The sequence below is a fragment of the Cygnus olor genome, chromosome 5, assembly GCF_009769625.2.
Source record: "Cygnus olor isolate bCygOlo1 chromosome 5, bCygOlo1.pri.v2, whole genome shotgun sequence".
Lineage (NCBI taxonomy): Eukaryota > Metazoa > Chordata > Aves > Anseriformes > Anatidae > Cygnus > Cygnus olor.
Window position 1 is genome coordinate 53,101,707 of NC_049173.1, and position 25,378 is coordinate 53,127,084.

At 46.6% G+C, this 25,378-nt stretch overlaps 1 protein-coding gene across 11 annotated transcripts in view; it reads left to right on the top strand.

Annotated features, from left to right (window-relative positions):
* The window catches only part of TSPAN18 (tetraspanin 18), a 151,609-nt gene that overhangs the window by 17,651 nt on the left and 108,580 nt on the right, over positions 1-25,378 (top strand). For 7 of the 11 annotated variants that reach the window (XM_040560535.1, XM_040560534.1, XM_040560529.1 and 4 more), the window contains exon 1: positions 23,683-23,753. The exons of 1 other annotated variant lie outside the window; for it this stretch is intronic. The gene's annotated coding sequence lies outside the window, so the exon portion shown is untranslated. Of the gene's footprint in view, positions 1-23,678; positions 23,754-24,456; positions 24,606-25,378 lie in introns of those variants that run through there. 3 more of the 11 variants (XM_040560548.1, XM_040560530.1, XM_040560539.1) reach the window with 3 other exon arrangements.

Consider the following 25,378-nt stretch of genomic DNA (forward strand, 5'->3'; position numbering starts at 1 on the left):
GTAACACTGTCTTTAGAGAACAGGCATTGGAAATTTGTGGGCTGCTCTGCACACCCTGAGCTCCTTTGTGATTTTATCAGTGGTGGTGCCTGCTAGCCCTGTGAATTTTGAATGTTTAATAAGGGAGGTGCTGGCCTCTTTGTTTAGCTATGCATCTTCTTGATTGCAGTTTGACAGAACTAAGTCCAGCTGCAGATGAGCGTCACAACTGGATATACAGACTACTACTCTCTGTTCTTACCTACTTGCTCCCTGCTTTCTCCAGCTCCTGTAGTCACTGCAGAACATGACAAAAACGGAAAAAAACTCCAGGAGTATTTCTCTTTACAAAGCTAGGTCCATTGCTGGGTCTGCTACCTGCCTTCCCTATAATCAAATCTTCATGCCTTTTTGACTTCTAATGCAGACAGAATCTCATGATTACAGTGGATTATATGAAAATATGATATATATATGAAAATAAGTCTGTCTCAGAAAGTACCCAACAGCAGAGCTTCAGAGAGGAGTGCAGAAAATACAAGATCACTACTGATGAGTAGAAGAGGACAAATTCCATCTTCCTGTAGGCAATTAGAGGATTATCACTTTACGGGATTATCACTTCTCTATTCATTTTACACTTCTTACAGTAACCTTGCAAGCACAACTACCTGTAATCTTTTGAATACTTTTAATTTGCTGGTTTCTGTGACAAAAGTAGAAGTGAGTCCCAACAGTTAGTAATACAATGGTCAAAATATTTTCTGATCATACATGTATTGTCTTTGGCTTCCTCTTCTGCACCTGTAAAATCTCCTTCTACGTTTGCACAATGCTTAATTTTCAGCAGAGCTGCTGAGGCAAGCCTGTAACATTTGAGGGGAGAGAGGGGAAGAGCTAGTCCTGAGTCCTGAACCTGTAAGGCTGTTCGATGCAGCACAGCTCTGTGACAGCTTCCCTCTGGGGAGTTCTCTGCATTTTCCTGCCATCTCTTGAAATATATCAGGGTGTCCAGTAGAAAGCTAAAGACTAAAAGGAGCTGTTTTGACTCAGAAGGACTGACTGAGGTTGGAGAAAGGAATGCTAAGTCCTTGAGGTATGGTAAAGTGATACAGCCAAGGGGAGTTCAGAGCAGAGTACTCAGATGTATTTTGCTGAGGTACTACTGGCAAAGGCAACAGCAGCTCTTGCTTCTACACGTGTACTGGAAGAGGCTTTTTGTATGCTCAGGAGGTGTTTTTATGCCAGTTCGAAACACCCTGTGTATTAAACCAGAGCATGAAAGTTCAGATATAGATTGCATCTGGAAAGGGAAGTGGCAGGGAGCATATGCCTACTTCTCTGTAGTTATCTGATTTGGGTCAGAAGTTGAATCCTCAGGGCAGCATCTGTTCTGACATGTTAGGTCTGAATCTGAAGAAGCTATCAGGTCAGAGCAATGGGTGCACTTTCCAAGTTTGCTCTCTGTTGCTTACTCCCCTCTGACTGGGCCGTTACAGCAGAAGAGCAAACCTTACCGAAGTTTCACCTGAAGCTGGAGGTAGATGCAGAGAAATTTGTCTTGACCTGTTGTGTTTCTGCAATATTAATAATGGTTTCTTCATTGCTGTGCGTGCAAGTCAGAGTTTGATTGCCTTATGTTCTATGTGGTAGGTACATTTGGTGGTGGTGTGTGATAATCCCAGAGTCTCTGTAAATTTTTCACTTTATTCCCCAGCCCTCTCGTAACTCTAGAAGCTGAGCAAATTAACTTTTGGCGTAGAGAAGGCTATGGCTGGAATCTCAGTAACAGCAGAACAACAACAACAAAATCACTAAAGAGATGCCTGGGATTTGTGAAGCCAGAAAAGAGAAAACCAATCTTTTGGGGCTGTCTGCTGGGACGTTCATTGGAAGGGTCAGGAAAACCGAGGTCAAGTCCTCTGTGTGTTCTGTGGCTGTGATGTAGGAATGCTGGTTTGTTTGAAGTAATTGGAAAAGCAGTCCCAGCTCCCACCCTCACCTGTGTCCATCTGAACTACTGGTGAAAAACAGCCGTGCCTGCCCAGGCACACACATCGGGTATGTTCTCCTCCCCACCTGATCCCACACCGGGGTGCAGGCGCTCTGGGGCTCGCTCTGGGCTTTATTTCTTGGTCAGAATTTGGCAGTCGCAGAGGTACAAAGAGCTTTCCGGCTTTTCTGACCTTCCAATCTCGACAGGAAATACAGCAGAGGGAAAGATAAAAACAAGAGGGGAGCAAATGAGGTTTTCTCAAGCCTGGGCTTCTGTGCCTTGAATTGATGCAGATAGAAGAATGGGAGGAAGCAGTCTTTGAGGGCTGCTTGAGAGGCAGGCTTCTATTAATAACGTTGTTTATGTGATCCCAAGGCATTGTTAGGAGGAATTTCTGCAGCCTGCAAGCCTCTTCTCTTGTTGCTCAGGATTTACCCACCTCAACGTTTCATTTTACTCCAAACAAAATTTTTAGGGAGCGCTTTATTGGGGCAGACTGCCTTTATACCTCCTTCTCACCCAACCTTTGGGGTCCTCCTAAGAAGCACAAAAATCCTCGCCTCGCCTCGTATATAGACTTAAAAGAGACTCCCTTTTTAGCCACAATCCCAGCTGAGGAGAAGATTCCCTCCTTTCCGCTGCAGAGCAGAGAATGCTGGCTTGTAATTGCAAAAGCCTTTCCGTGCCAGTTCTCCTCTCACCTGCGCTATTCTCAACTAGTATTTCCTTTAAGCTCTCCCTGTTTGTTCCCACCATAGCAAACACTGAGAAAAGAATCGTGGCTGTTTGTTCCACATCCTCACGAGCTGCCATTGTTTGAAGCAGCAGTGGACAAAGGCTAGGAGAGTTTAAAAAAAGAACATTCAACAGTAATCTTTGGCAAAATGATAGCATTGGAAAGTACGTTTTTGGCAGTGGTATATATGTTTTATTAGGATATATTGTAAAGTAATGAGTTAGGGCCCTCTTTAGCACTCTCAAAACAAGACATCTGTGATAAACTGTCCTGCAATCGCTTTATTTCCCTTTTTCTGCTAGTTTCAGATATTTTCTGGTGATGATTACTCTACATGCAAAAAAAAATCAGCAATAAAAGGGAATGTTTGAAGGAGGTAAGGAGGGTGTCCAGATCACAGTCCCCGAGGAGCCTGGGATGGCCCTTTATACCCGGTGCTATCAGACCCAGGCTTCCACACCAAATCAAAAGGAGTTTTAACTCTTCCCAGTGAGAGCCTGAAGGGATGTGGAGGGGCACTGCAGCTCCTGATATTGAGGATCTGAGCTTGGCAACAGGACTGTAATATTCAAGCATTTGCTAGAGAACTTTGAACGCAGCTGGAGTGGATGGAAAAGACTTACTTTTGTGCTGCTAGGATGGGAGAGCTATCCTGCAGGGTGGTTTTTGTGTGCGTGTGTTTAAATCTGTGCTTTATATTTTATTGAGATACTTTCTATATTAAATTAAATGAGCGACTGTATTAATTCAGGCATGCAGCTTCCAGCAGCACTCCCATAGTCACAGAGGTTTCTCTTTGCATTAACATATCTGCGTTTAAAGCTAGGCCATCTCAGCAACTTGCAGAGTACAATGTACTGTATAATTTAACAGAGAACAGAAAGCACATCAAGTAAAGCCTTTAAAATATCACCTCTTCCCCAAAGTCTACCAAAAGAAAAACCCGCAAGCCCTACAGTCTGCTCGTAGCCCAACACCCAGCAGCCACATAAATCTGTGTCACTTTGAGGCCTACTGGTAGCAGCTTCCCTGCGGCTTTGAAAAATTTAGAAATCCAAAGGCTAACATACAGCTGTCTGCGAGCTGAGGGAATAGCAAGCTTAAGAGGACAAACATCTGTGTGGTCTGGTGACCAGGCTGTGGTTTGGTGTAGTGTGAAAGGTAAAGTCCGTGTGATGTGAACTGAAGCCAGACCTACAAACATCGCTGAAGTCATATGGGGAAGCAGATTTTTTGCCTCCAGCTGCAGACAGAAGCTTTTCAGAGGAAGACAAATAAGTCTGAATGCTGCCCTTAATTTAGTGTGGCGGGTGGGTGGCAGATAGCTTGGGAATCCTTTCGCCGTGATACTCAACATTATTTTAGAGTGCACCTGCAAAGATTTGGGGGAGCAGAAGTCTCAGGGTGTCTCCTCCCGTGGGCCTCATAGGAATCCCCTGCACCCTAAAGGAACTGGCTGGCTGGAAGATTTACAAAACACCCCCTTCTGTACAGCCTCTGCCGTTCTCAGCCACAGGGACTGTTGTGCTGGTATTCTCTGTGCCTGGGCCCACTGGGAACCTATAGGAAAATCCTGCCTTCCCCCAGCTAGTAATGACTAAGTGCTGGAGGCACTTTCCTGTATGTATTGACGCTGTCTTTTGAAGCTGCAGCTCCCACAGCGTATAAAGGCTGTATCCCGCCCTTTGATGCCAAATGAAGGCCAGGGTCACTGTATTTGACCTCAGTAACTCAAGGTTTAAAATGGAACAAAAGAGTCAGTAACCACTGGAAGTGGCTCATGAGGTCTGATCTTGTGTAACACAATACTCCATGACAAGCGCTTCCAGTGTTGCCAGAGCAAAAGGAGTAGGACATGCAGTGTGGGCAATCTCATTTCTTCACAACAGGGCATTGGAACACGCGCAACTCTAGAGCAACTCAGACGTAAAAATCTCATAGCCCATCTGTAAATTCCTCCAGTGCAATGAAATTATCGCTACCGGTCCCGTAACAGAATGTGTAGAGCCATCTGGCAAAATTAAGATGAGTGGGATTTGCTCCTTTTTGCAAAGGAAACGTCCATCCGGCCAAACTCCAGGGTGTTTCTAAATTACTTTACATGAGAGAGGGCTGTGAAGGCTTCTCTTTTCCAGCTTGTGGTATAGTAACCTAGCAGTGCTGACTTTCATTTCTTGAATAAATCATTCTCATCTGGGTGATGATGCTTCCTTGGGCTGTGGCATTATGCCATCACGTTTTCCATAAGCCAGCATGCAGACACAAAGAGCCTGGATTGCTGGCCAAGTGTTGAACAAGGAGAAAATCAGCAGGTCTAATGTTGAAATTATTGATATTGTTTTAAAGTGGTCTAGTAAATACAGTCGAATCAGCCCTGTCATCTCAGTCAGAGCAATCAAAACAATCATTAAAGCTTAATAAAGTTGAGTGATTCATCTTTTGCTGTAATATTTTCAAATAATTATCCTACTTAAGATTTCAGCTCCTTGAGAGTTTAAAATTTAGGCAGACACGAGAAGAAGGGCTGAATTTTAATCCAGTGCCATCTCCTGCCCCCACTGTCTCCTAGACTTTGTACCTTCTATTCCTGTTCATTGTTGATGAGCACTGTGAATGTTCAAGCAGTTGGAAAATACAGATGGATACTTGGACTAGGTGGTCCAGGATCTCATCTCCATCAAACCATGCATCCTTGTCCCTTGGCAGTGGCAAATGTCCAATACGCAGTGCTTCTGGAGAACCTGACAGTAGTCCCATCTCGCACACAGCGATGCGAGGCACAATGCTGCACAGAGGCACGCAAATGTGGAAGCCAGCCAAGTGCCACCTAGAGTGTAGACTAATGGAGATCTTCTCATTTATTCTGTCTGGCAGTTGTTTGCTTCCAAATGTTGATTAAAGCTTGGAACAGCTTCCAGCCCAGAAGAGGAGATAGCTGTGCACCTTGACTCTCTGATACGGCAGATGGTACCGGCGACTGTTGGGGTGCATTCAATGGTTAGATGTTTCCAGAGCCTCAGGTTGCTGCTCTGCTTGGCTGAATCTCTCTTCATAAATATTCACTTTTGAAAGAGATTTATTTAGAGGGAAAACATGGCACAGATAACTATGGTCACCAGAAGAAAGGAGCTCAAAGGCAATATTTCCATTGCAAAGGCAACCGAAAAAAGGACTCAGCAGGTTAGTCATTTTATGTGCATATTAAATAAAAAGCATTCACTGTGAGCAGAGAGTGCACACAGTTACATCAGTTCAGCTGTTATGCACTCATTAAGCTGTAGTGACTAATTTACTCGCAATTGTTTCTCCAAGCCCTAAATCAGAGCCTTTCAAACTGTGTTAATGCCCTACCTTCCTTTCCCTGGCATAGAAGGAGGGGCCAAGACACTGATTTATTAGAGGTGAAAAAAACAATCTTGGCTAAAACTGAACAAAGTACACGTTAGATCCCAGCTAGGCATTTCAGCTTTTTCTCAGCCCAAACAGGAATGTAGTTAGTAAGAAATTTTGGTCATGGGGTCAACAAATACTTTCCAAGTTTTTCTTACTGTGTTACCTTTTATCCGTGTTGATGGATCATTGTAAAATGTCCCTGTATCTATCTCACTCTCAAGGAGATTTCCGCCAGTGGGAATCTCATGTGGTTTCTTTGTGTCTGCGCTGAAACTATATTTCATGGAAGGAATCTGTCAGTAAGGTGAACTTTTTAACAGTGAAAGCCTGCACAGTGTTTATGCAGCAGTAGGACCAGGCATATGGAGGAAGAGCAGCCAGCTTATCTGCTACCCAGCACCCCGGAGTGGGAAAGAGTCAGGCATATGTTTAGACCTTGGAGTGCATACCAACCAGCATTACACTAACACGTCCAGCTACTTTGATAATAGCTGTAGCATACGAGGGCTAAGAAGTGACTGAAGAGGACATGAAGTGGATGGTTCAGACCCTGTCTCAGCCATTCTGCTGTCACGGAGGCACCAGCCTGACGGGGTGTTATTAACCACTTAGAGCTCTCTCCACACACTGACGGGAAGTGATTCAGAACTGAGTTGTTCTCCTCTGAGTGATGTGGAGAAAGTGTATATGGAGAAAACAGGCACCGCCTCGTGTTACTTCTTGATGGCTCCACAAAAATTGAACTGCCTGTGAAAAATGTTCTGCTAAGGATGGGAGAGGATTTTCTTTAAATCATCTTGGTAAGGTGCTCAAAACCCTAAACTAGACAGTCAGATGTACCTCCTTTACCCAGGGCAATCAGAAACTCAAATATGAGGTATCTTTTTTGAGGAGCTGTGTATCCATCTGCCATTCCAGGATTGTGTCACGTTTGTGGTACTGGACTGAAAAAACAGAAATGCCACTGATCTCTCACAGGGAGCGTGTGCTCCTTGACCCTTAGCAAGGGAACCTTGCTTTTCACTAGGGAAACAATAAGTTTACAGGTAGGATGAAAAATGCCCTTCTGGGGAATAATGGTGCCTGAAGTTTCAGACCTTTGTGCTGAGACAGATCTAAAATCCATCCACTTAGTTCATACAGAAAATTAAGTGGTGCTTAAGAGAATTGTAGTTTTCTAGCTTTCCAGTGATGAGTTATGTTCATTTTCAGCGAGCAATGCATTCAGAGTGAAATACCCTTAAGCCAGCCTCTGAATGCATGCATTTCTGTATTTTCAGTGCTTAAATATTTGCCATTTCCCACTCAGGAACGCTGATATGGCATTAACTTTCTGCAGACATTCCCCTAAATGGCAGTCTGGGGACATCCACAAAGGCTTATTCTGGGTTATAGAGCTGAGCATCCCTGTGCTCTGATGTTTGAACCAACAAAAGAAAATTTTAGGTCCATTGTCCCCACACAATTTCTTTTTACTTGTGTGGCATGTGTCTGCCAACTAGTTGCTGAGTAAACTCTGTTCTAGAGCAGTTTAGGGTTTTCTCTTCATTTTCAAATGTAAGGAAAGGCAGCAAAGCACAGCTGAAGATAGTAGCCCAAAGTTAGAACTTAGGATCAGCTTCTCAGTTCATGTTCAGCGGGAGGCTTTGCTGAGTAGCTTGCGTCTTTGTAACTCGATTTTCTCCATATGACAGGAGAAACACCTAGCAGCCCCCATAGTTCTGTCTTTGATATCCCAGCACGTTTTGCTTTCTGTTCTCTCAATAGGAGATGGAACATCTTGTAAAATGGAGATAACTGTTTTGGTTTGTTTACCTCCACTGGGAGGTAACAGAGTTGGGAGGCTCAGCGGGAGCAGCAGACACCAACCCCCTTCCTCCCTGGAAACCACCATGAAAGGGAAATAATCTTGATCCCCAATTTGAGTGACTGCATCATGTAAAATGCCTGGAAATCGCTGGCCAAGCAACAACAGAAAGGTAGCATAGAAGCATTTCTGCTGTTCACTCAGAGCTGCACCCTGTGAGCTCGCCTGCTTTTTCAAGAAGCAGAGACAGCCCTGTGTGATGCCAGAGAGTTTACCCAGACATTTCCATAAGAACAGAGACAGTTGGACTAGGAATTGTATGCTCAATATTTATATTCCAGTAAGAGGTGAGAAGAGAGCGAGAGCCGAGCAGTGCTCCCCATCCCTGCCCCTTCCTGTATCCTGAGCTTCCATATAGTAGTGTCTGTTTATTTGACACAATCCAGAAAATGTAAACAGTTAGTTTAAAATTAGAGAGAAAAAACCTCTAGGGGATCAATGACATAGAAACATCGTAGATGATTGGGCTTACGAGGTGTGTTCCCTGAGTGAAGGAGGCACAGAGATGAATGCAGTGGCTTGTTTTTCACCAAGTGTATATGAATAATGTGATGAAGTGATATGAGCATGATGTGCCACTTGCTAGTAGTCTGTAGAGACTGCACACTCTGGTATGCCTTGAAACCAGTTATTTTCATTTAAGGGGTGTGTTGGATGCTGGGTTACGTGGTCTACAAAGGCTCTACTTTCATATTGTGGTGGCTCAGCCCCAGCTAACAGCCGAACTCCCACCCAGCTGTTTGCTCCCTCCCTCCCACTGTTTGTAAGGGGAAGAAAATAGAAAAAAAAAAAAAAAAAAAAAAAGAATGAGAAAGCTCGTGGGTTGAGATACAGATAGGGAGATCGCTTACCAATTACTGTCTCAGGCAAAACAGACTTGGGGAAATTAATTTATTGCCAATTAAAATGTAGTTACTAATTTGGGTAGTGGGAAACAAAAAAACAAAAATCATTAAAACAGCACCTTTTATCCCCTCTTGCCCTGGCTCAGCTTCACTTCCTCACTGTCCTTCTCCACTCCCCCAGGCAGTGCAGGGGGACAAGGATGGAGGCTTACAGGTCAGAGTACAGTGGCTTCTCTCTGCCACTCATTCCCCCTCACACCTTTCCTCTGCTCTGATTTCTGTCAGGAAAATCCATTCCCATATGGACCCTCCCAAGGGCTGCAGGGAATATCTGTGCTGGTGCCATGGACACCTCCTCATCTTCCTCCTCCTCTGACCTTGGCTTTCTCTCTGCTGTTTCTCACTCTCCACCACCACCACCCCCTCCTTCTCTGTGGCATTTTGTGCCCTTTCACAAATACATTTTCACAGAGGTGCCACCAGCTTGGCTGATGGGCTCAGCTATGGTGGGTGCATGGTGGAGCTGGCTGCCACAGGGCAGCCCCTGGCCTCCTCCCACAGCAGCCACCCCGCAGCCTCCTCCTTCTCCACTACCAAAATCTGGCTACATATACCCAGTATGTGAATGCTGGATATTTTAGATCTCCGGCCACTAGAAATACCTTGATACCTGCATAAGCCCCAGGAAAGGCAAGCTGCATTTGCCCTGGCCCTTCCCTGTTCGCTGGGGAAGAAAATCCTTCCTGCCTTTAAGTCCTGTTGCAAGGCTGTGCGTGGGAAAGAAGGACACTGAAGCTGAGAAACTGGCCCTGGGACTCAGGTGAAGTCTTGGTGACAAGGTTTTTGTTTTTGTTTTTCCATTCATTAGCATTACCAGAGCCACCCCCCCATTTACTGTGTGATATTTTCATTATGTGAAGTCGTAATTTTGTGTGAGGAGTGGCCTGAGCAGTGAACCTTTGAGAGAAAAAGCAGAAGCCAAGGAAACTATGTGCAAGAGATGATAAATCCAGTGGAATTAAGTAGGCAGGAGACAAGAGGAATATGCCAGTATTGTGAAGGGAATGACGTCTGGCATCGTACTTTTTTCAAATTGCCTGGTAGCAAGTGTGGTAGGAAGACCACAGGTGTTTGGGTCTACAGGAGGAGAAGCCTGAAGACTTCCTGGAATTGGAAACTTGGATATCTAGTGAGTACATTTAGAAGAGCAACCCAAATCTAATTTCTAAACTGAATGCACGTTCAGTGATGCTGGCAAGAGAAAGCAGCCTGCCAAGCTGCGGCTATGCAGGTAGCAAGGGAAGCAAACCTGGCCCCTTTGGAACTCCCTTAGGATTTCCTCCCCACCCAAACCCCACAAACGCAATGGCACGTTAGTGGCAGGAAAACAGTAAATAATTTTTTTTCCATTCAGGGCTCCAGGCTGCAGCAACCAGACCCCTGGGAATTCAGATTTCTTCAGCTCAGCTGAAAGGATTAATGTGGCAGACTTGAGGGGGTTCCGCTTCAAATCCCAGCTCCCTTGCCTCCCTAATTACTTCCATGTGTATTTGTGCAAGGCTGCATGTTGTCTGGGGTCTGCAGGTGGCATAGTGACCTTTGGGCTATAGGTGGGTTTTCCATGCTTCGCCATATGTTACATGAATGAGCCAAGCAGTCAGAAGGCAATTGTAAGCATCCACAGCCAAGCAGTCACACTCTGTACAGTGACTGATGGATTCTGTTCCTCTACCCTCGCTTCTGCCTTTATGCTTTCTCCAGCTGTGACAGAAGAAGGAATTTCTGGCCTTAGATTATAACATTTAATTAAAAAAAAAAAACTTTCATGCAAAGATAGCTTGTTTCCACAGCTTTGATGTTGGTGCCTGTGGGAAATAGATAAGTTGGAAGTGAATTGTGGGTAACAAAATGTAAATGAGCATCTCCACGCGTTCTTCTGAGTTGCTGAAATCTCCAGATCAGTAGAAGCAGATCAGTGCCTTCTCCCTGTGAATTCCATTGCACGCAGTGCATTTGCACCGCTGATTGCACTGCTTCCTCCAGCTCCCTCCAAAGGCCTTCCCAAAAGTCCCCTCGGAGACACCTCAGTCTGTTCTCGGTGAGGAGACCGCACTGCTGCCTGAGAACCCTACTGGAAGCGTTTGCAGGGGATAAAGAAGCAGCAGTGGGTGCTAAAACCTGCCCCTCAGTGTCCCTAGGGAGCTCTCGCTGGGGTGAGTTTGGGCTTTGCAACAACTTCTTGGAAGTCACTTATGGTTCTTTACTTTGAACGTAGCTGGGTCACACAACAGAAATTCCCCCTTGCTTCTCTGCCCTTTTACCTTCATAATCTTTTGACAGAAAAAAAAAAAAAAATGAAACCACGTCCAGTATTTTAGAGAATATGGAAAACCTTTTGAGGGCTTTGGGGCAATGGAAGTTGCACAAAAGATTAGCTCATCTCGGACCTTTGGAGCACTGGCTACTGGTTCCAGCAGGGTAAGCCATGGCCAGCACTCGGTATGTATGTCCTGCCTTACATTTCAGGTGGCCTGGACTAGAAAACATGGGAATCTCCAATTTATGCTTTTCAGTGGTCTCTTCGCATATGTTTTGCTATGATCTCTGGTTTAGTTTCAGAGGATTTCTTCTTTCACAGTTTTGTTAAGCTCGCCTAATAAATATGTACTATACAGTGGAAAAAAAGATAAACTCAGGTTATAGAAAGGAAACAGATTTGCTGGCTTTGAACCCTCCTGGCCCGCTTGCCCTGGCACTTGCCTGCTTCCCGCTGTGTAGGTGCAGCACCCATGGCTGTGACGGTCTGCCAGCAACATGCCTCCCTTCTCATCATCTGCATTCTGCCTTTGGGCAAGTCAGGGAGGGAATTCCCCTGTGACGTGGAATTTTTTTCTTGCTGGCATGCATCCTATGACTGATAAAGCTGATCAGTGGGTCCCATAAATATCAGTGCTGACAACTTGAGCAGAGCAGTGCTATGAAGGAAAAATGCTTCCTGCATCTTCATGTGTGGAGTGACCGAAGTGATTCAAAGCCTTCCCGGCAAGGTGATGTGGTCTCTGCTGTGGTGGCTTGCAGAGAAGTTCTTCAGCCGGTGTGGTTTGTGCAGGCTGCATGTGCTGGTACTGCGTGTGCAGAAGATGGCGTGGGTCAAGCTCACGCAAGTTTTCTTCCCTAGGACTCCAGCTGAGGCACTCTCCCACTTTCCCTAAGGGCCAGACAGTGGGGCAGGCAGGAAACTGGCCCAAAGAGCACAGCCGAGCCCTGTAAGGGGCTGCGTGGTAGAGTCCTCGGTCAGTGGTGCGCTCTGCTCTGCGGGGTCAGACGCTCTTCTCCCCTTGCAGACCAGATGGGATCCTGATGATTCCCTGATTGTATTTGTGGGTAGGCTGAGTCGGAGGGAACATGTGCAGAGGACAGCGTCTGAGTGGATTAGGGCCGTTTCAATCCATTTGTTTTCAAATATGCTATGTTTGGTTTGGGCCATGTGGGGTTTGTTTGATAAAGGAAGAACCGTTCTAATTGAATTCGCTGGGTCAACTGCAGTTCACCCGGGGGGGAGGGCAAGGGCTCTGCCAGAGGGATCCGCTGGTAGGCAGGAAACTGCAAGAGCTTGGCCTTTCGTCCTGGCCAAAATCACGGGTCCTGCTCCCCCAGTGAGCCTCCCGTGGCAGTGGGAAGCCCACTGATGAAGAAACTCACTGCTCCACGAAAGCTTTCGCCTGATGCGAGGATAAAGTGAGCTCAGGCAGTGCCTCTGAGCTGCCAGTCCTGTTTGTGGGTGGCGAGCAAAGGACCCAAGCTAGCTGAAGAAAACTGCTTAACCATTTTAGAGCCAGTCCTTTCTCTGTGCAAACCTTATGAAAAGGAGTCTGGTGAGCAGCAGCAGCAGCTCCCCTTCCAGCCTCGTAGCACAACAGCTCTGTGTCTCTGTGCTACTTGTGGAGATTGTGAGCCAATGAACAGGAAAAACAACAGGAAAACAGGAAAATAAATGTGAATGAGCGTCTGCACCACAGAGTGGAGATGGGCTCGCTAGGACTGGAAGCAAGAGGTGATGCAAATTATTATAAAAAAAAAAAAAATCAATGAGAAGAGGAGCTTTCATTTATCTGCTGGAAATTGCCACAGGCAATGTACAAGGGCAAAATCTATAGCTGTGTGTGTGCATTCTAGTGGGGAATATTCCGTCTGCCCCAGTAACCTCTCTTAATAGTCTCCACCGGCTGCAGGGGAGGCTGGCAGCACGGACTGAGCACGACTCTAGTCTGATGTGATTGCCCTACAAATGGGCGGTGAGTGCAGGAGCAACGGGGAGTCCCTAATTACTTCCACAGAATATAAATCCTTGATGGCTTTGACAGCTTCTGGAGCTGGGAGCAGTGTCCCACTGCCTGACACACCTCACGTCGAAGAGCAGCTGGCTGTAATCCCACCTCTATCAACACCACCACCAGTGCTCCGGGAGGAAGGGGAGAAGCAGGAACACATGAACAGCATGACACTTAATAGAGGAATTGCCTATTAGCTACAGCGGAGCTGGCCTTATAGATCCTGAGGCTCTGCCACTACCTGGATTGTAGTGAATAGCTGTACCTTTCCTCCTTAGCCTGTGGTTTGTGCTCTGTATCAAATGTTCCTGCTAAGGATGTGGTCTGATGTGTGTAGAAAGGGTGTCTTGTTATTGTAAAGTCACACTAGAATATGAAGATGTTGGTCACCCATTCAGTGGGGACTCGGCTTCCTTAAAGCGGTGGATTCAATTAATCCTCCAGACAAATCCTGGAAGATGGCAAGTCATAACTCTGTACTCCTTTTCCTCCTCCATAATTGCCCTTTATAGTGATCCCGCTAAAGGAAGCAAGCTTTAATGAACATGCCTGATTGATGAGGAAACCCATTGTGAACAGAAAAACAGTTCCTCCTGCCTACTTTGGGAGCTGTTTCGTCTTCCTCTGGTGCGCTAGCTTATTCCAGTGCAAATCTACAGGTAGGGATAAATTGCTTTGGTGTAAGTTTATTTTGTTTCAGGCGATGTGTTATGACAAAGCATTTCTATCACCTGACGCTGTTGGCAAAGCATTGTTGAGGCACGACTGCAATATGCACAGCAAGTGCTGGTATAGATATGGCCCGGTAGCTATTGTGATGAAGGATAGTGGAAATTGTCTGGTACCTGTCGTTTGGAGAGCACTTCAGTACAGTGTCTGGGAGCAGCAGTTGTTTCCAGGTGATAGGACTGATGGCTGCTGGAACCTGAAATCAGGGTGCTATAGGAAAAGGGTTTTTGCTATTGTTCTGAATAAATGGCTTTAGTAACATCTACTCTCTGGATACAGACAGGAGCACTCATGTCATCCATGTATTTAACTGGTTGGTTGCTTGTTGTTTTTTCCTACAGTAAAAGAGTATTGGTAATTTCACCGAACTAAACCTCTGAATTCACACAGCCTCTTGAATACGTATTTAAATCTCATTCTGAACCTCACGGTTTGGATGCATCTCTAATGTAGTGGAGTTACTTTAGTCTTTATTAAAATGCAGTTTCCTTTGAGTGAATCACAGTAGGCTGGCAAAACAGTGTTAAATGACACTCTGGCAGGAAGTAAAGAGGATAATATTTCACTGAAGGAAAATTGCAGGAAGTCAGTAGAATGTCTGTTATCTTAGCTGGAGCTGGCATTTGGCCTGGTTACTAAAGATAACACCTTTTTTCTTTTTTTCCTCCAAGACTTGTCACTTGCTGCTTTATAACCAAACATCTTGATTTACCTCTCACTCACAACACCTCCAGCCACAGAGCATCACCAGTGCCCAGGGATGACTCGAGGCTTCCAACAGCATAGACAGAGTTGAATTTTTCAGCCCTCAAGATGAGGGATTGGGGCAAGATTGCTTTTTCCATGGGCAAGGAAAGAGCAGCAGGAAGGGGTACAACTGTAATTGCAGGCTGAAGGGGAGAGCACTGGGGAACTGGGCTTGCTGCAGCTACCGCTGCTAGACACCTGGGAGAGATCAGGTAAGTGACTGCTGCATCTGTTCTGAATAACCCTGACTTCTGTCCCGGCAGCTACAGACACTGCCTGCCTTTTCAGAGCTCTGGCTGAGGCTAAGTAGGCAGCACGCTGTCCCCGAGCAGACTGCTGTCCTGGGCAGCTCTCTTTCTGTGATTGGCATCACACTGAAATTGTGAATTCTCATCTGGCGTAAAAGAAGAAAATCGCATCTGAGTCACAAGCAATGGTTGAGAGCTAGATTTATTTTCCAAGGCCTAGTCAGCGCTAGAAGCTGCTTAGTTTCCAGGTCTGAATGGCACTGCTGCCCCAAAAATATATGTGCACAATGTGCATGATGATCAGTTGGATGTCTCTGATAATTGTTTATCAGGAGTAGGACTTATAAAAATTGTTGATTACGGACGTGTATTTTGTGCCTGTCAGGCTGAGCACTAAGGAAATCCCACTCTTGCTTCATAAATGGCTGACGGGGTTACCAGGGAAAGTTACTTGTCAAGGGACATGCATTTACTCTACAGCTTGAAAAGCAAAAAGGTTATACCTCCAGCTGATACTCTTGTAAATCAATTTGTGACCGAGTCCCTGCTGACTTTGGCATGCTGCGGCATGAACTTACAACTTCCCTTGGTGGCTGAGGGAAGTTGCCTCATTTCTACCACAGACATCTCGTGTGACCTTGATAGCAGCTCGTCTTAGACGGATTTCAAAGAGTTCAGAGATAGATGGTTTGCTGCTTTGGCATTTTTGTTCACACTCCTCTTTTGAACTCTCTCCCTAGTTCCCCTGAACTTCTCTCTCTCTCTGTTGCCAAAACGTCATGTGTGCATCTGGGAGGCGTTCCAGCTTCCAGTTGCAGAAGTGGGTCACTCCTCACACAGGCACATTTGCAGCCTTTTGCAAATGCCCAAGCTCTTAGCATAGCACTAAGAGAACCTAAGAGGTGAAGCCCTAGCCTGTTGCTTTCAAAAATTCACAGTATTGCCGGCCTGCATTAACTCTTTTATGTGTTCTTTCTGTCTGTCTGTCTACAAAAAAAGGATCTCGTAATGATCGCCTAACTAAAGATGAATTATTAATTTGAGATGCTGAAGGAGATTTGTGTCAGAGCCCAGCTTTGGATGAGTGACTTACGCAGAGCTTAAAAGCATCTCTAGCTCATCTCCCTGCCTTATTCTGTATTCTGTGCCATTTCTCTCACCGCCTTAGGGCAGAATGTTTCAGAAAGTTGGAGAGGGAATATTTTTATTCATCCTGTTACATGAAGTTAATCTCGTGTAGCAAAGCAGCTGTGTAATGTTTTGTATTAAATCTCATGTCTTCCCTTGGGTGTGATTAAAATTCAGGTGAAGGGTTTTTTTTAATTTTATTTTATTTCCCCACTCCCCATGCTCTCAAGCGGCCATTAGACTTCATTCTTAATAGCTTGCCATCCCCTTGCCTCTGCAGGTCCTGCTGCACACCCAAATGCACTTCTCTGACTGATGAAGGGTGAAGGCTCTTCAGTGGCTCGTGCACATGCTGCACATTAGTGAAGCCATTTCTGCCTCAGGTGAAGGGACGGCTGCTCCCTGGCACATTGAATAAAGCCTTGGTTGGCAAATTCTGTGTTTGCCTGATTATAGCCCTGGAACATCGAGAATCCCCGTTGGAAGGCGACCAGCTGCTCTATCAATACCCTGGCCTTCACAAAAGTATTGCTTCATTTCAGTGGCTGTTTCCAAGGAAGCCAGAGTTTCCATTCTCATCCTTTTAACATGTCATTGCTTTTGCTTGCAACAGATATTTGCCCCCACTCCGTCAGGTTAAAGAGAAAAGGATATCACAGGAAGACATGGAGGAAAAGAAAGAATTAGTGCAAGTCCAATAGAGAAAGCAACAGGGCTGGAAACTGGAGGAGAAAACAAGCCCAGAGAAAAGAGGAGATGAAAGTCTGAGAGACAGTGAGATGTACTGAGAAGGTGAGAGATGGAAATGCACAGACAGTACTGCAAACGGCACACGGGGGGCTGACCTGAGGGCTTGCACTGCTTTGTTCCCTCTGCATCTCTACCAGAGAAATTGAAACTCTCTTAAAAGCAGTGCTGCAGAAGTGATTTGGGCAAACCTCTATTTCCCTCTAAACTCCTAAGTCTTGACTCAGCTGTACTTCCCATGATTTCAGAGAAGTCCGGTTAACATTTTCTTCTCATGTTTTTCACTTTCACGCCCACTTTTGCAATTCGTTATCACAGCCAGGATCACAAATGCCAAAGCAAGGCGTTAAAGGCTGCTCAAAAGGGCTGGATACGAGAGGGAGGAGCAGGAAGCTTCAGAGCCTTTGCCAGGCTTTCCTTACTTCTCAGGTTTCAAGGGTTTGCTGGATTCAGCCTCTAGTGGTCTGGAAGAGCATCTTGGGGATGTTTGAGAGCAGAATTTGGATTCTGGATCCTTCTCTGTGGGTAGCTCAGAAAAACAGGAAACAAGGAGAGGCTTCTTTTTTCTTGCTTTGAAAACTTTTGCAATGTATGTACAATAAGTTAATGTCATCAGGTAGCTAGGAGCTACTTAAAGCATGTGTCCTTGGCATTTTTTTCATTCAAATCAGTTTAGTTAAACCAGGGGTGAAGTTGGCTCCAACCTTTAATAAATCCACAGTTATCTCTTCCTGATAGGAAACAGCAGCTAGTAACTCACAATGTTGTTTAAAATATTCACAGCAGGAATCAATCAGATAAGGGGCTCACAGTTCCAACCTGTGTTCCACATCAGCCTACAATAATTCATATTTTTCAGTCATAAAATAACCATATTTGCATGACAGTCATTCCAACTACCGAGTGTCCAGCCAGTGAAAGAGTTTCCATCGTCAGGTAAAGAAACCTCACGTCTGAAGCAGCTGAGAGAGGTGCGATCCTGTGGTTCGATCACAGGTTAGGAGCCATAAATTCTAATCTTGATGCCTCCTTGGGGAAATCACTCCCCATCCCTGGCATTCGTTTGCCCTCACTTGTAAACATGGCAGGCTAATTAATTAGTGCCTGCTGAAGGATTCACAAGGACTGCTCATTTTATTACTGCACTTTTAAAAATAACTGATCTTACCCTAGCACAAAGTCTGCCTCAGTTCCACTGCACAGCATTCAGCAATCTCCCAGCCTCATACCCCGCAGAGGTGCCCTGTTCTCTTACAAGTCCCCTTTTGTTGACAGAAGAGCCGGGCTCCCATACGCACGCTTACACAGAAGGACTCTTGAGACTGAGGAAAAGGAAGCAAAACTTGTGCGGTTCAGTTTCTGCCCTGGCTGTGTGTGCTTGCAAGAGGGATGAATGACAAATGAAAAGAGGTCTGCAGAGAAATAATATCTTCTACTAAAGAAAGAAAGTGATGTAAGTGAGAAACCAAACCAAACCAACCAACCAAACAAACAAAACAGAGAAGCTTCAGGGAACAAAAGGAAGGTGTGTGCGTTTCGGCAGCTATTCTAATTAGGTTATGATAGCATCACAATCCAACCATTGCTTCATGGACTTCATGTCAGGATGTGACATCTCCGTCTGTCACTGGAGATCAGCTCAGACCTTGAAAGCTACACTCGACTCAGGGCGCTGAATTGGACCATGAACAAATCTGGGATCACGCTTGATGTCCGGCAGCCGTTAGACCATGCAAACTGAGTGCCAGTCGTAACGCTCCAAATCACCGACACTGCGGGTGCTTTGCAGCCTTCCTGCGGTCATTTACACAGCAGCGAGCGTTTATCCCAGTGTTTAGACACCAAACAGTCCAACTCTCTTGATTTAATAAAATTCTATTTTATGTGACACCAGGAAGAACTTTAGGGCCTTCCATGCCAAAGGTCATAATTTCAACAGTCTCCTGATTAACTTGGTAGCGCCCATGGAAACTAATTTCTGCAAAATGGGGACTAGTTCTGCCATAGGACACCAGGCTTCCTCCTTTCACTGGCTGGCTGATTCAGAGTTCTGGTGATGTGTTATTTTGCTTTTCTCCTTAACCATGTTACTTCATGTGCTTCAGAAGGGTAGAACCTTCTAGGTTCAAGGGGAGCTATCACCACTTTTCTGGCTAGGCATCCCTTTGTACATAAGACATCAAGCTCCTTTGCTTCAGTTGGCTCTCTGGAGGGGGTCATTTGGGGAGAAGGGAAGCCGTGAAATAGTTTGATGAATGGCATCAATTTACATCCCCCAGGAGGATTCCATATGTTTTTAGCAGATGTTTAACAAGTTATGGCAACACAACTGGCTGTGTTGAAACAAATTGCTGGGTGACCATCTAGCTGTTGTCAGAAGTGAAGTTTTCAACACTTCCATCTGCCCCTTGGCAGTTACTGCTTTTCTCTGCAGAGGTACCTGTGAACTGTGTACCTTTTCTTTGTCAGAAAAAAAAAAACAAACACGAAGAACTCTTAACTGTCCAATAAAGTGTTACTTAATTGGAACATCTCAAGGAAAAATAAACCCTGAAGCTATGTCTGTTAGCTTTCTTTCTCTTAAAGGAAGAAATAGGTGCTTTATAAAATCTTATGAGAACAAAAACTGTTTCAGGATTTTAGTGTGAGACAGAGTTTTAAAATTGCATTTGAGCCTCCTCCCTTAGTGTTACAAGAGAAATGCAAATGCCAAGAAGTGTCAAAACATTTGGGGATACATGTTTGGATGAATAAGGCACTTGTCTGGGATCCAGGATCTCCTAGCTCATGTCCTAGAGCTGCCACAGACCTCCAGTACTTTTTCTTCATTAATTCTTTGTGCCTTGATTTCCTATTTGTGAACAGGGATGGCCGTTCCCCTGTATTTGTCTCTTTTGTCGTATGTAGACCTGTAGGGCATAGGGACTGTGAGGTGTCTGGTGCAATGGGGGCCTCCATGGTGCTTGTCCTTAGTGACTGAAAATGACTAAAAAGGTTGTGGGAAACAAATTTCGTTTACTTGTAATGTTCAAGAAATGCAGAAAAAAAAAGCTGCAAATTTCAGAGGAAATAGGAAAGTTGAAAACTTTTGCAAAGGATGTGCAGTTGGAAATCATGGGGTTTTGGCATAAGCTCCATTTTTGGAAACTTTTTTTTAAAAAAAAAAAAAGGAAAAAATAACAGTGCAAAGCATATTTTCTATTTTGTTGTTGTTAATTTGTTTCCTTCAGTTCAGTAATATACAGCTTTATCTGTTGTTTACACTGGAAACGGGTATCATCTTAAATATGTTCATTTTTCTTTAAAAGCATGCCTTCAGTGATTAATATTAAAATTATTATAAAGAATTCTCTTAATTCAGATTTTTCTGGACAGGGTCCAGAGGCTCGTTCAATTGTTGCTTCTGGAGTTTTGGTTTCAGGCATCACTGCCAGTTCTTTTGTACGATCCTGCTACTTCAAAGTGACAAAGAAGGAGGGGGATGTGCAGAAAAGCAGTTAGCAAAATTATGTCTACCTATTTGTGTATGTCAGTGTGCACAAAGCGTTGTTCACGGAGTGGATAATCTTCAGAAGAACTTTTTCTTTTTTTTTTTTGCCCTAGAAGCCTGCTTCCCATCTTGTGGTCTGCGAGTCACCAAAGGTCTGAAACATAAGAGGGTCATATGTGAAATTGTGACAGGACATGCTTTTCCCTTTGGAAAAACATACATGTGTGTTAACATGATCAAGTAAACATGCAACTGAAATTGGGAAAAATAAATCTGCAAATGAATATTCAAAACAGATTAATTCTTGATTGAAAAAAAAAAAAAAGCATGGCAAAGCTGCGTGAGGGCCTGTGATATTTCTTTCTCCAAAATACTTGTTGTTGCTTGAGCGAAAACGATTGGGAAATACAGATATTGACAAAGAAACCACGTCGTAAGCATTGTAGCTTCAGTTTTCCCAGCTGAGCCTGGGAAAGCAAAACTGGGTTGAAAAATATACTGGCAAGGTTTTAATTATACTTTTAATGATGAAGCTTGAACAAACCTCTCGCTACCAGTACGTCAACTGTCCCCTCATGCTGTTTTCCCAGGCCTGATGGAGGGGCCCTGGGAAAGCAGTCTGATAGCAGCTGATGGAGCGTACTGATGGGTGGAACGAGTGCTCGACATGTCGGAAAAACAAGATCGCTTCCTTCGGTACCTTTACCTGGGAGCAGGTGATCAGCTTCGGACAGTCAGTTTGTCATCTTCGGCTCGCTGGGGCTAAGGTCTTGTTTGCTTTGCGCTCTCAGAAGTGCCGTTCAGCCTCATGGCAGAGTTAATAACACTGTGTGATTTCTACTGAGCACAGATTGCTCCTGGAATGTGCCGCAGTTATCTGGAAATAGACTGATACTCAGGTTCCAGCATGCAGATGCCAGAGAGTTTCCTTCTGCCCATCTGCCGAGGCAATGAGCTGGGCTGCGTGTCGGTCCAGCTCTCGGAACGGCAGCCAAGCTGGATTGTGCTTGGATTACTTCTTTATACGCCTTACAGCAAATTCGAAAAACATTAGTAGGACTACTGAGAGAAAATAATCGGAAAAGAAAAGGAGATGTCCGGAGGCAAAGGAAGTGGGAGGAAAGGTGGGGAGGAAGCAGAAGGGAGACTGCGGAGCTGAGAAGTCAGGCGTGAAGCACAGGCGGGAGGGAGGTTAGAAGCATTGGGTTAGCTGCATGGAGTTAAACTCAATTCTCTCAAAATCCATAGTTAACACCAGTGACGAACCTGCCCTGGTTTGTTTATGGCTTCCCAACGTGGCAATTTCTGCTTCTGAAAACTTGTACCTATCAGAAAGGTACTGGGCGAGACTCCAGATTACAGTACGTGGGATGCGATATTCACGGGGCAGCCCTTCAGCTCTTGGCACTGCTGAAACAGGAGAAAGTGGCTCCAGTGCTTTGGGCTAAGCCATGGAACTATTTCCTTCTTCTGATTTCATGTCACTGATGTATTTAGCAGAAAACAAGTAAAACGTCCCTCTTGCAAGCTTATCTAGTAAAACTGTTTTTAACCAAGGTTGTTGGTATTACGTGCTCGGTTCGTGGGGGATATACTATATCCTTCATACATATGATGAATGTAAACCCCAGCTTTAAGTGCAAAGCTCAGCTCAGCGCCGGCTGGGACTCACAAAGCAGTTCCTTCATGATAGTGAAAGCACTATAAGCTCGGGAAGCTCGTTTTCGGTGGTGGCCCCTTAAATTGCACATTGAGCATGTAAGAGGACTATTGTGTCTACGCGAGCTTGTGGAGGCTTGGGAAGCTGGGGTCACATATAGCTCTCTTCTGTTCATTTACAAAACAGTTTCATGGAATCAGGGTGGAAAACAGAAAACGTGTATAAGTCTCAATACGTCGCCCTGTACGTTTTTCCAGAATAGTTTCAGAATGGTGATGTCACTGGAGCTGGGGGGGCAGCTGTTGGAAAAATGCAAGGGTGCCCCCGAGGAGGAAGGGAAGTTTTCTATGGGATGTGGGGCTGTTTAAAACTGCGGTGTCTGGGGCACGAGCAAGCCCACTCAGTTTCCTAGAAGCCCTCTGCATGCGATCCCACATTTTCACAGCTTATTCACTGCATATATAGTGAAATTGTGGGGTCCTGGCACGGGCCTGGGGCAGCACGGGGCTGAGTGTGGGGTGCAGGCGCTGTGTCATGGGGGGTGCGGCGTGACAGGTCTGCTGAGCACAAATGTCACCGTGGCCTGAAAGAACCACGATCCGCTGCTCGAGGAGTATGACAAGCCAGCCTCCTGGAAAATAGCACTCCGAGTCCTTTGCAAAGGAATCAAATGAGGAACAAGGCTATTACCTCGTGTCAAACTGTGCCTAATAAAGAAATGGAAATCCCCTACTCAGCCACAAAGAGCAAGGAGAGGTAGGCTCATGCTGTGACACAAATAAATGAACAGTGAAACAGCAATGGAAAAACAGGGGCCCAAGCATTATAAGAAAATATCAGACCTGAAAATGATTGCCTGTCTTAAGCAATAGACTGTAACAAAACATATGTTACAAACATGATCTGGTTGTGCAATCTAGTTTTGCTATTACAGAGAAATGGATTTGGGGCCATAAGTGTTAGCTTCTGTGCGTATCTTCCTATCTTTATATCACAAGAGGAAAAAAAGAAAGCCAACGCCAGTATTTGCACCTGGGGAGCCTTGTATCTGTTCATTACCAGACAGAGGAGGCATTAGCAGATACACAGAGATGCTGGCGCGTCTTTTTTCCTTTGCACAGCACTGCTAGACGTTCGTGTTGCCTCTTGTTCTTCCAACAAGCTGGGAGGATCCAGATCCGCATCCCCTTGTCTTGTAGGGCAGCGTGAAATAAGCAGGGCTTCTTGGAAACACCAGGACGTGCCTGTGTGGGACAACTCACAGGGTCTGCGTTATCTGTTACCATATGCAAGTGCAACATCCAGTTTACTAACTCCTTGCTCCTGAGGTGTTTTTATTGAGAGTAAGCGTAACTTCTGCACGCCTTTTCCGCCCCCGGTTTCTTTGCCGCCAAGGCACCAAGTACCTCTGTGAGCAGCAGGGCCCGTGAAGCGTCGCTCCGATGGGGCACAGCGGGGTTATCAGCGAATCACAGGACCAGGCACGTTGGAAGAGACCCTCGGCTCATCGCATCCGACCCCCCACGTGCGCTCAGGCTGCGTGCAGGGGCCGGAGATGCCCCCTTCAAGACAGCCGCGCTATTTCTGCCGTGCCGCACCTCACCGGAGGCGCTCGGCGGGCTCACACCCGCCTGTCCCCGGGCCACGAGCCCCGGTGCTGCCGAGCCCTGCTGCTGCCGGCCCCCCGGGGCTCACCGAGGGCTCCCCGCCGGCCGGGGCCGGGCGCTGTCGGCGGCGGGGCCGGGCCGGGGGCGGAGCGGGGGGGGCACGGCCGGAGGCGGAGCCGCTCCGCTGGCGGCTCCGGCGCTCGGCGGCGGCCGGGCACGGGGCGAGCACGGCAGCGGGAGCCGCCGGGAGGTAAGGGGCAGGGGCTGCCGCGGAGGGGCTGCGGGGCTGGGCACCGGGGTCCGGCCGAGCCCCAGCCGCTGCCCGCAGCCGTGCCCGGGTTTCTCGTCCCCGCTCCCGCAGCGCCGGTGCCGGGAGGGAGCGCCGCGTGCCCCGGGCGTGCCCCGCTGTAGGTCTGGGGTCGGGGTGCTGCCGCCCCCGGGGCCGGGATGGAGCAGGAGGACAGGGGGGGAGTTACCCGCAATTCCCACTTGTGCCCAGCCCGGTGGGGCTTTGCTCACCCGCAGCCTGCAGCCCTGCCTGCCCGGGTCGGTGCTGCCCGAGGACGGGGGTTTGTAGGAGCCGGGTTTGTAGGAACCTAAACTTCTGCGGTTAGATAGTGCAGTGAGCGGGTAGGCAGCGTTTGCATTGCGTTTGGATGGTTTTCTGTGAGGTCTCTTTGGTAAGCGTAATTTATTTTTCCCTAATGCTGCTCTTGGCTATTAGTGAGCCCTGCGTGCCTGCTGCCTGTGTTTCTGTAATAACAGAAAAAGCGAACGCAATTAATAGGCTGCAGGCACGTATTTCATTGAATAGCCAGTGGCTACCAAAGCTGGTTGGACAGGAGCGTGCTGGAGATGGCTGCGTGCCTGCCTGGGTGTACTCAGGTAGTGAGCACGGGCTCGCCCTGCGTTTTTACCAGTGGGTAAAAGCGAGCGCTTTTATTCTAGAGTTGTCTTAGCGAGATGTGTTCAAGTGCCTCGTGGGCTCTGCCAGTGAAATGATCATTGTGGTGCTTAGTGCGTTCATAAGGAGCAGCGGTTGCTGGGTCTCAGAAGTGAACAGGCTGAAGGCAAATGACAGGAACATCGCTGGAAGAAATAGGTGTGTGCGTTCTTTTTCATAATGAGGGGGGGGGATTTTTTTTCAAATTTCAGCTGTGTAGGATGGTGCATATGCTTCTCTGTTGTCTGCTTTTTCTGAAGTATTTGTGTAGTACGGTCAGATGATTCAAGCGGCTGACCCTCCCTGGAAGGCAGTTAATATTTCTGTATTTGTTGTGGCCGCGGCGCTGCTTTTGTTGGCGTTAGCTAAAGAACTGTGCAGTGCAGTTGCCATGAATTTAAGTGGAGGGGGATGAGAAGAGGGAAAAGAGGATCTTTAATTCTGAGACAGCCCAGACTTGTCAGCGGAAGGGGGATACAATTTCTGACCGTCCCGCACTTCCCGCAGAGCAGCCCTTCCCACACATCGCTTAGCTGGGGGAGCCGTGTCCCAGCCCAGGAGAGGTGCAGGTGAGCGGGTGGTTACCCCTCGACGAGCGGAGGGAGAAAACACCAGCCCGCAAACCAGTCCAGCGCTGGGGCAGGACGGGACCGAGCCCTGGGGTGGGCTGGGGGGCCCCAGCTGGGAGCCCCCGGCCCTGGGGGTGATCCCAAGCGAGGGCTGGCCATGCCGTGCTGTGCCGTGCCGTGGCAGCCCCGCGCAGCCGCTGCCCAGCCCTCTGCTTGCTGCAGATGAGCCAAACCCGCTCAGGGGCTGTGTTGGTTCGTTGGTTCATAAGGCAAGTACGCGATGTTTCCTTTGTAAATCGTGGGGAAATCCCTTTATTTTCTCTGGGGCGTAAGGATATGGCATGCTGGGAAGAGCATCGGGCT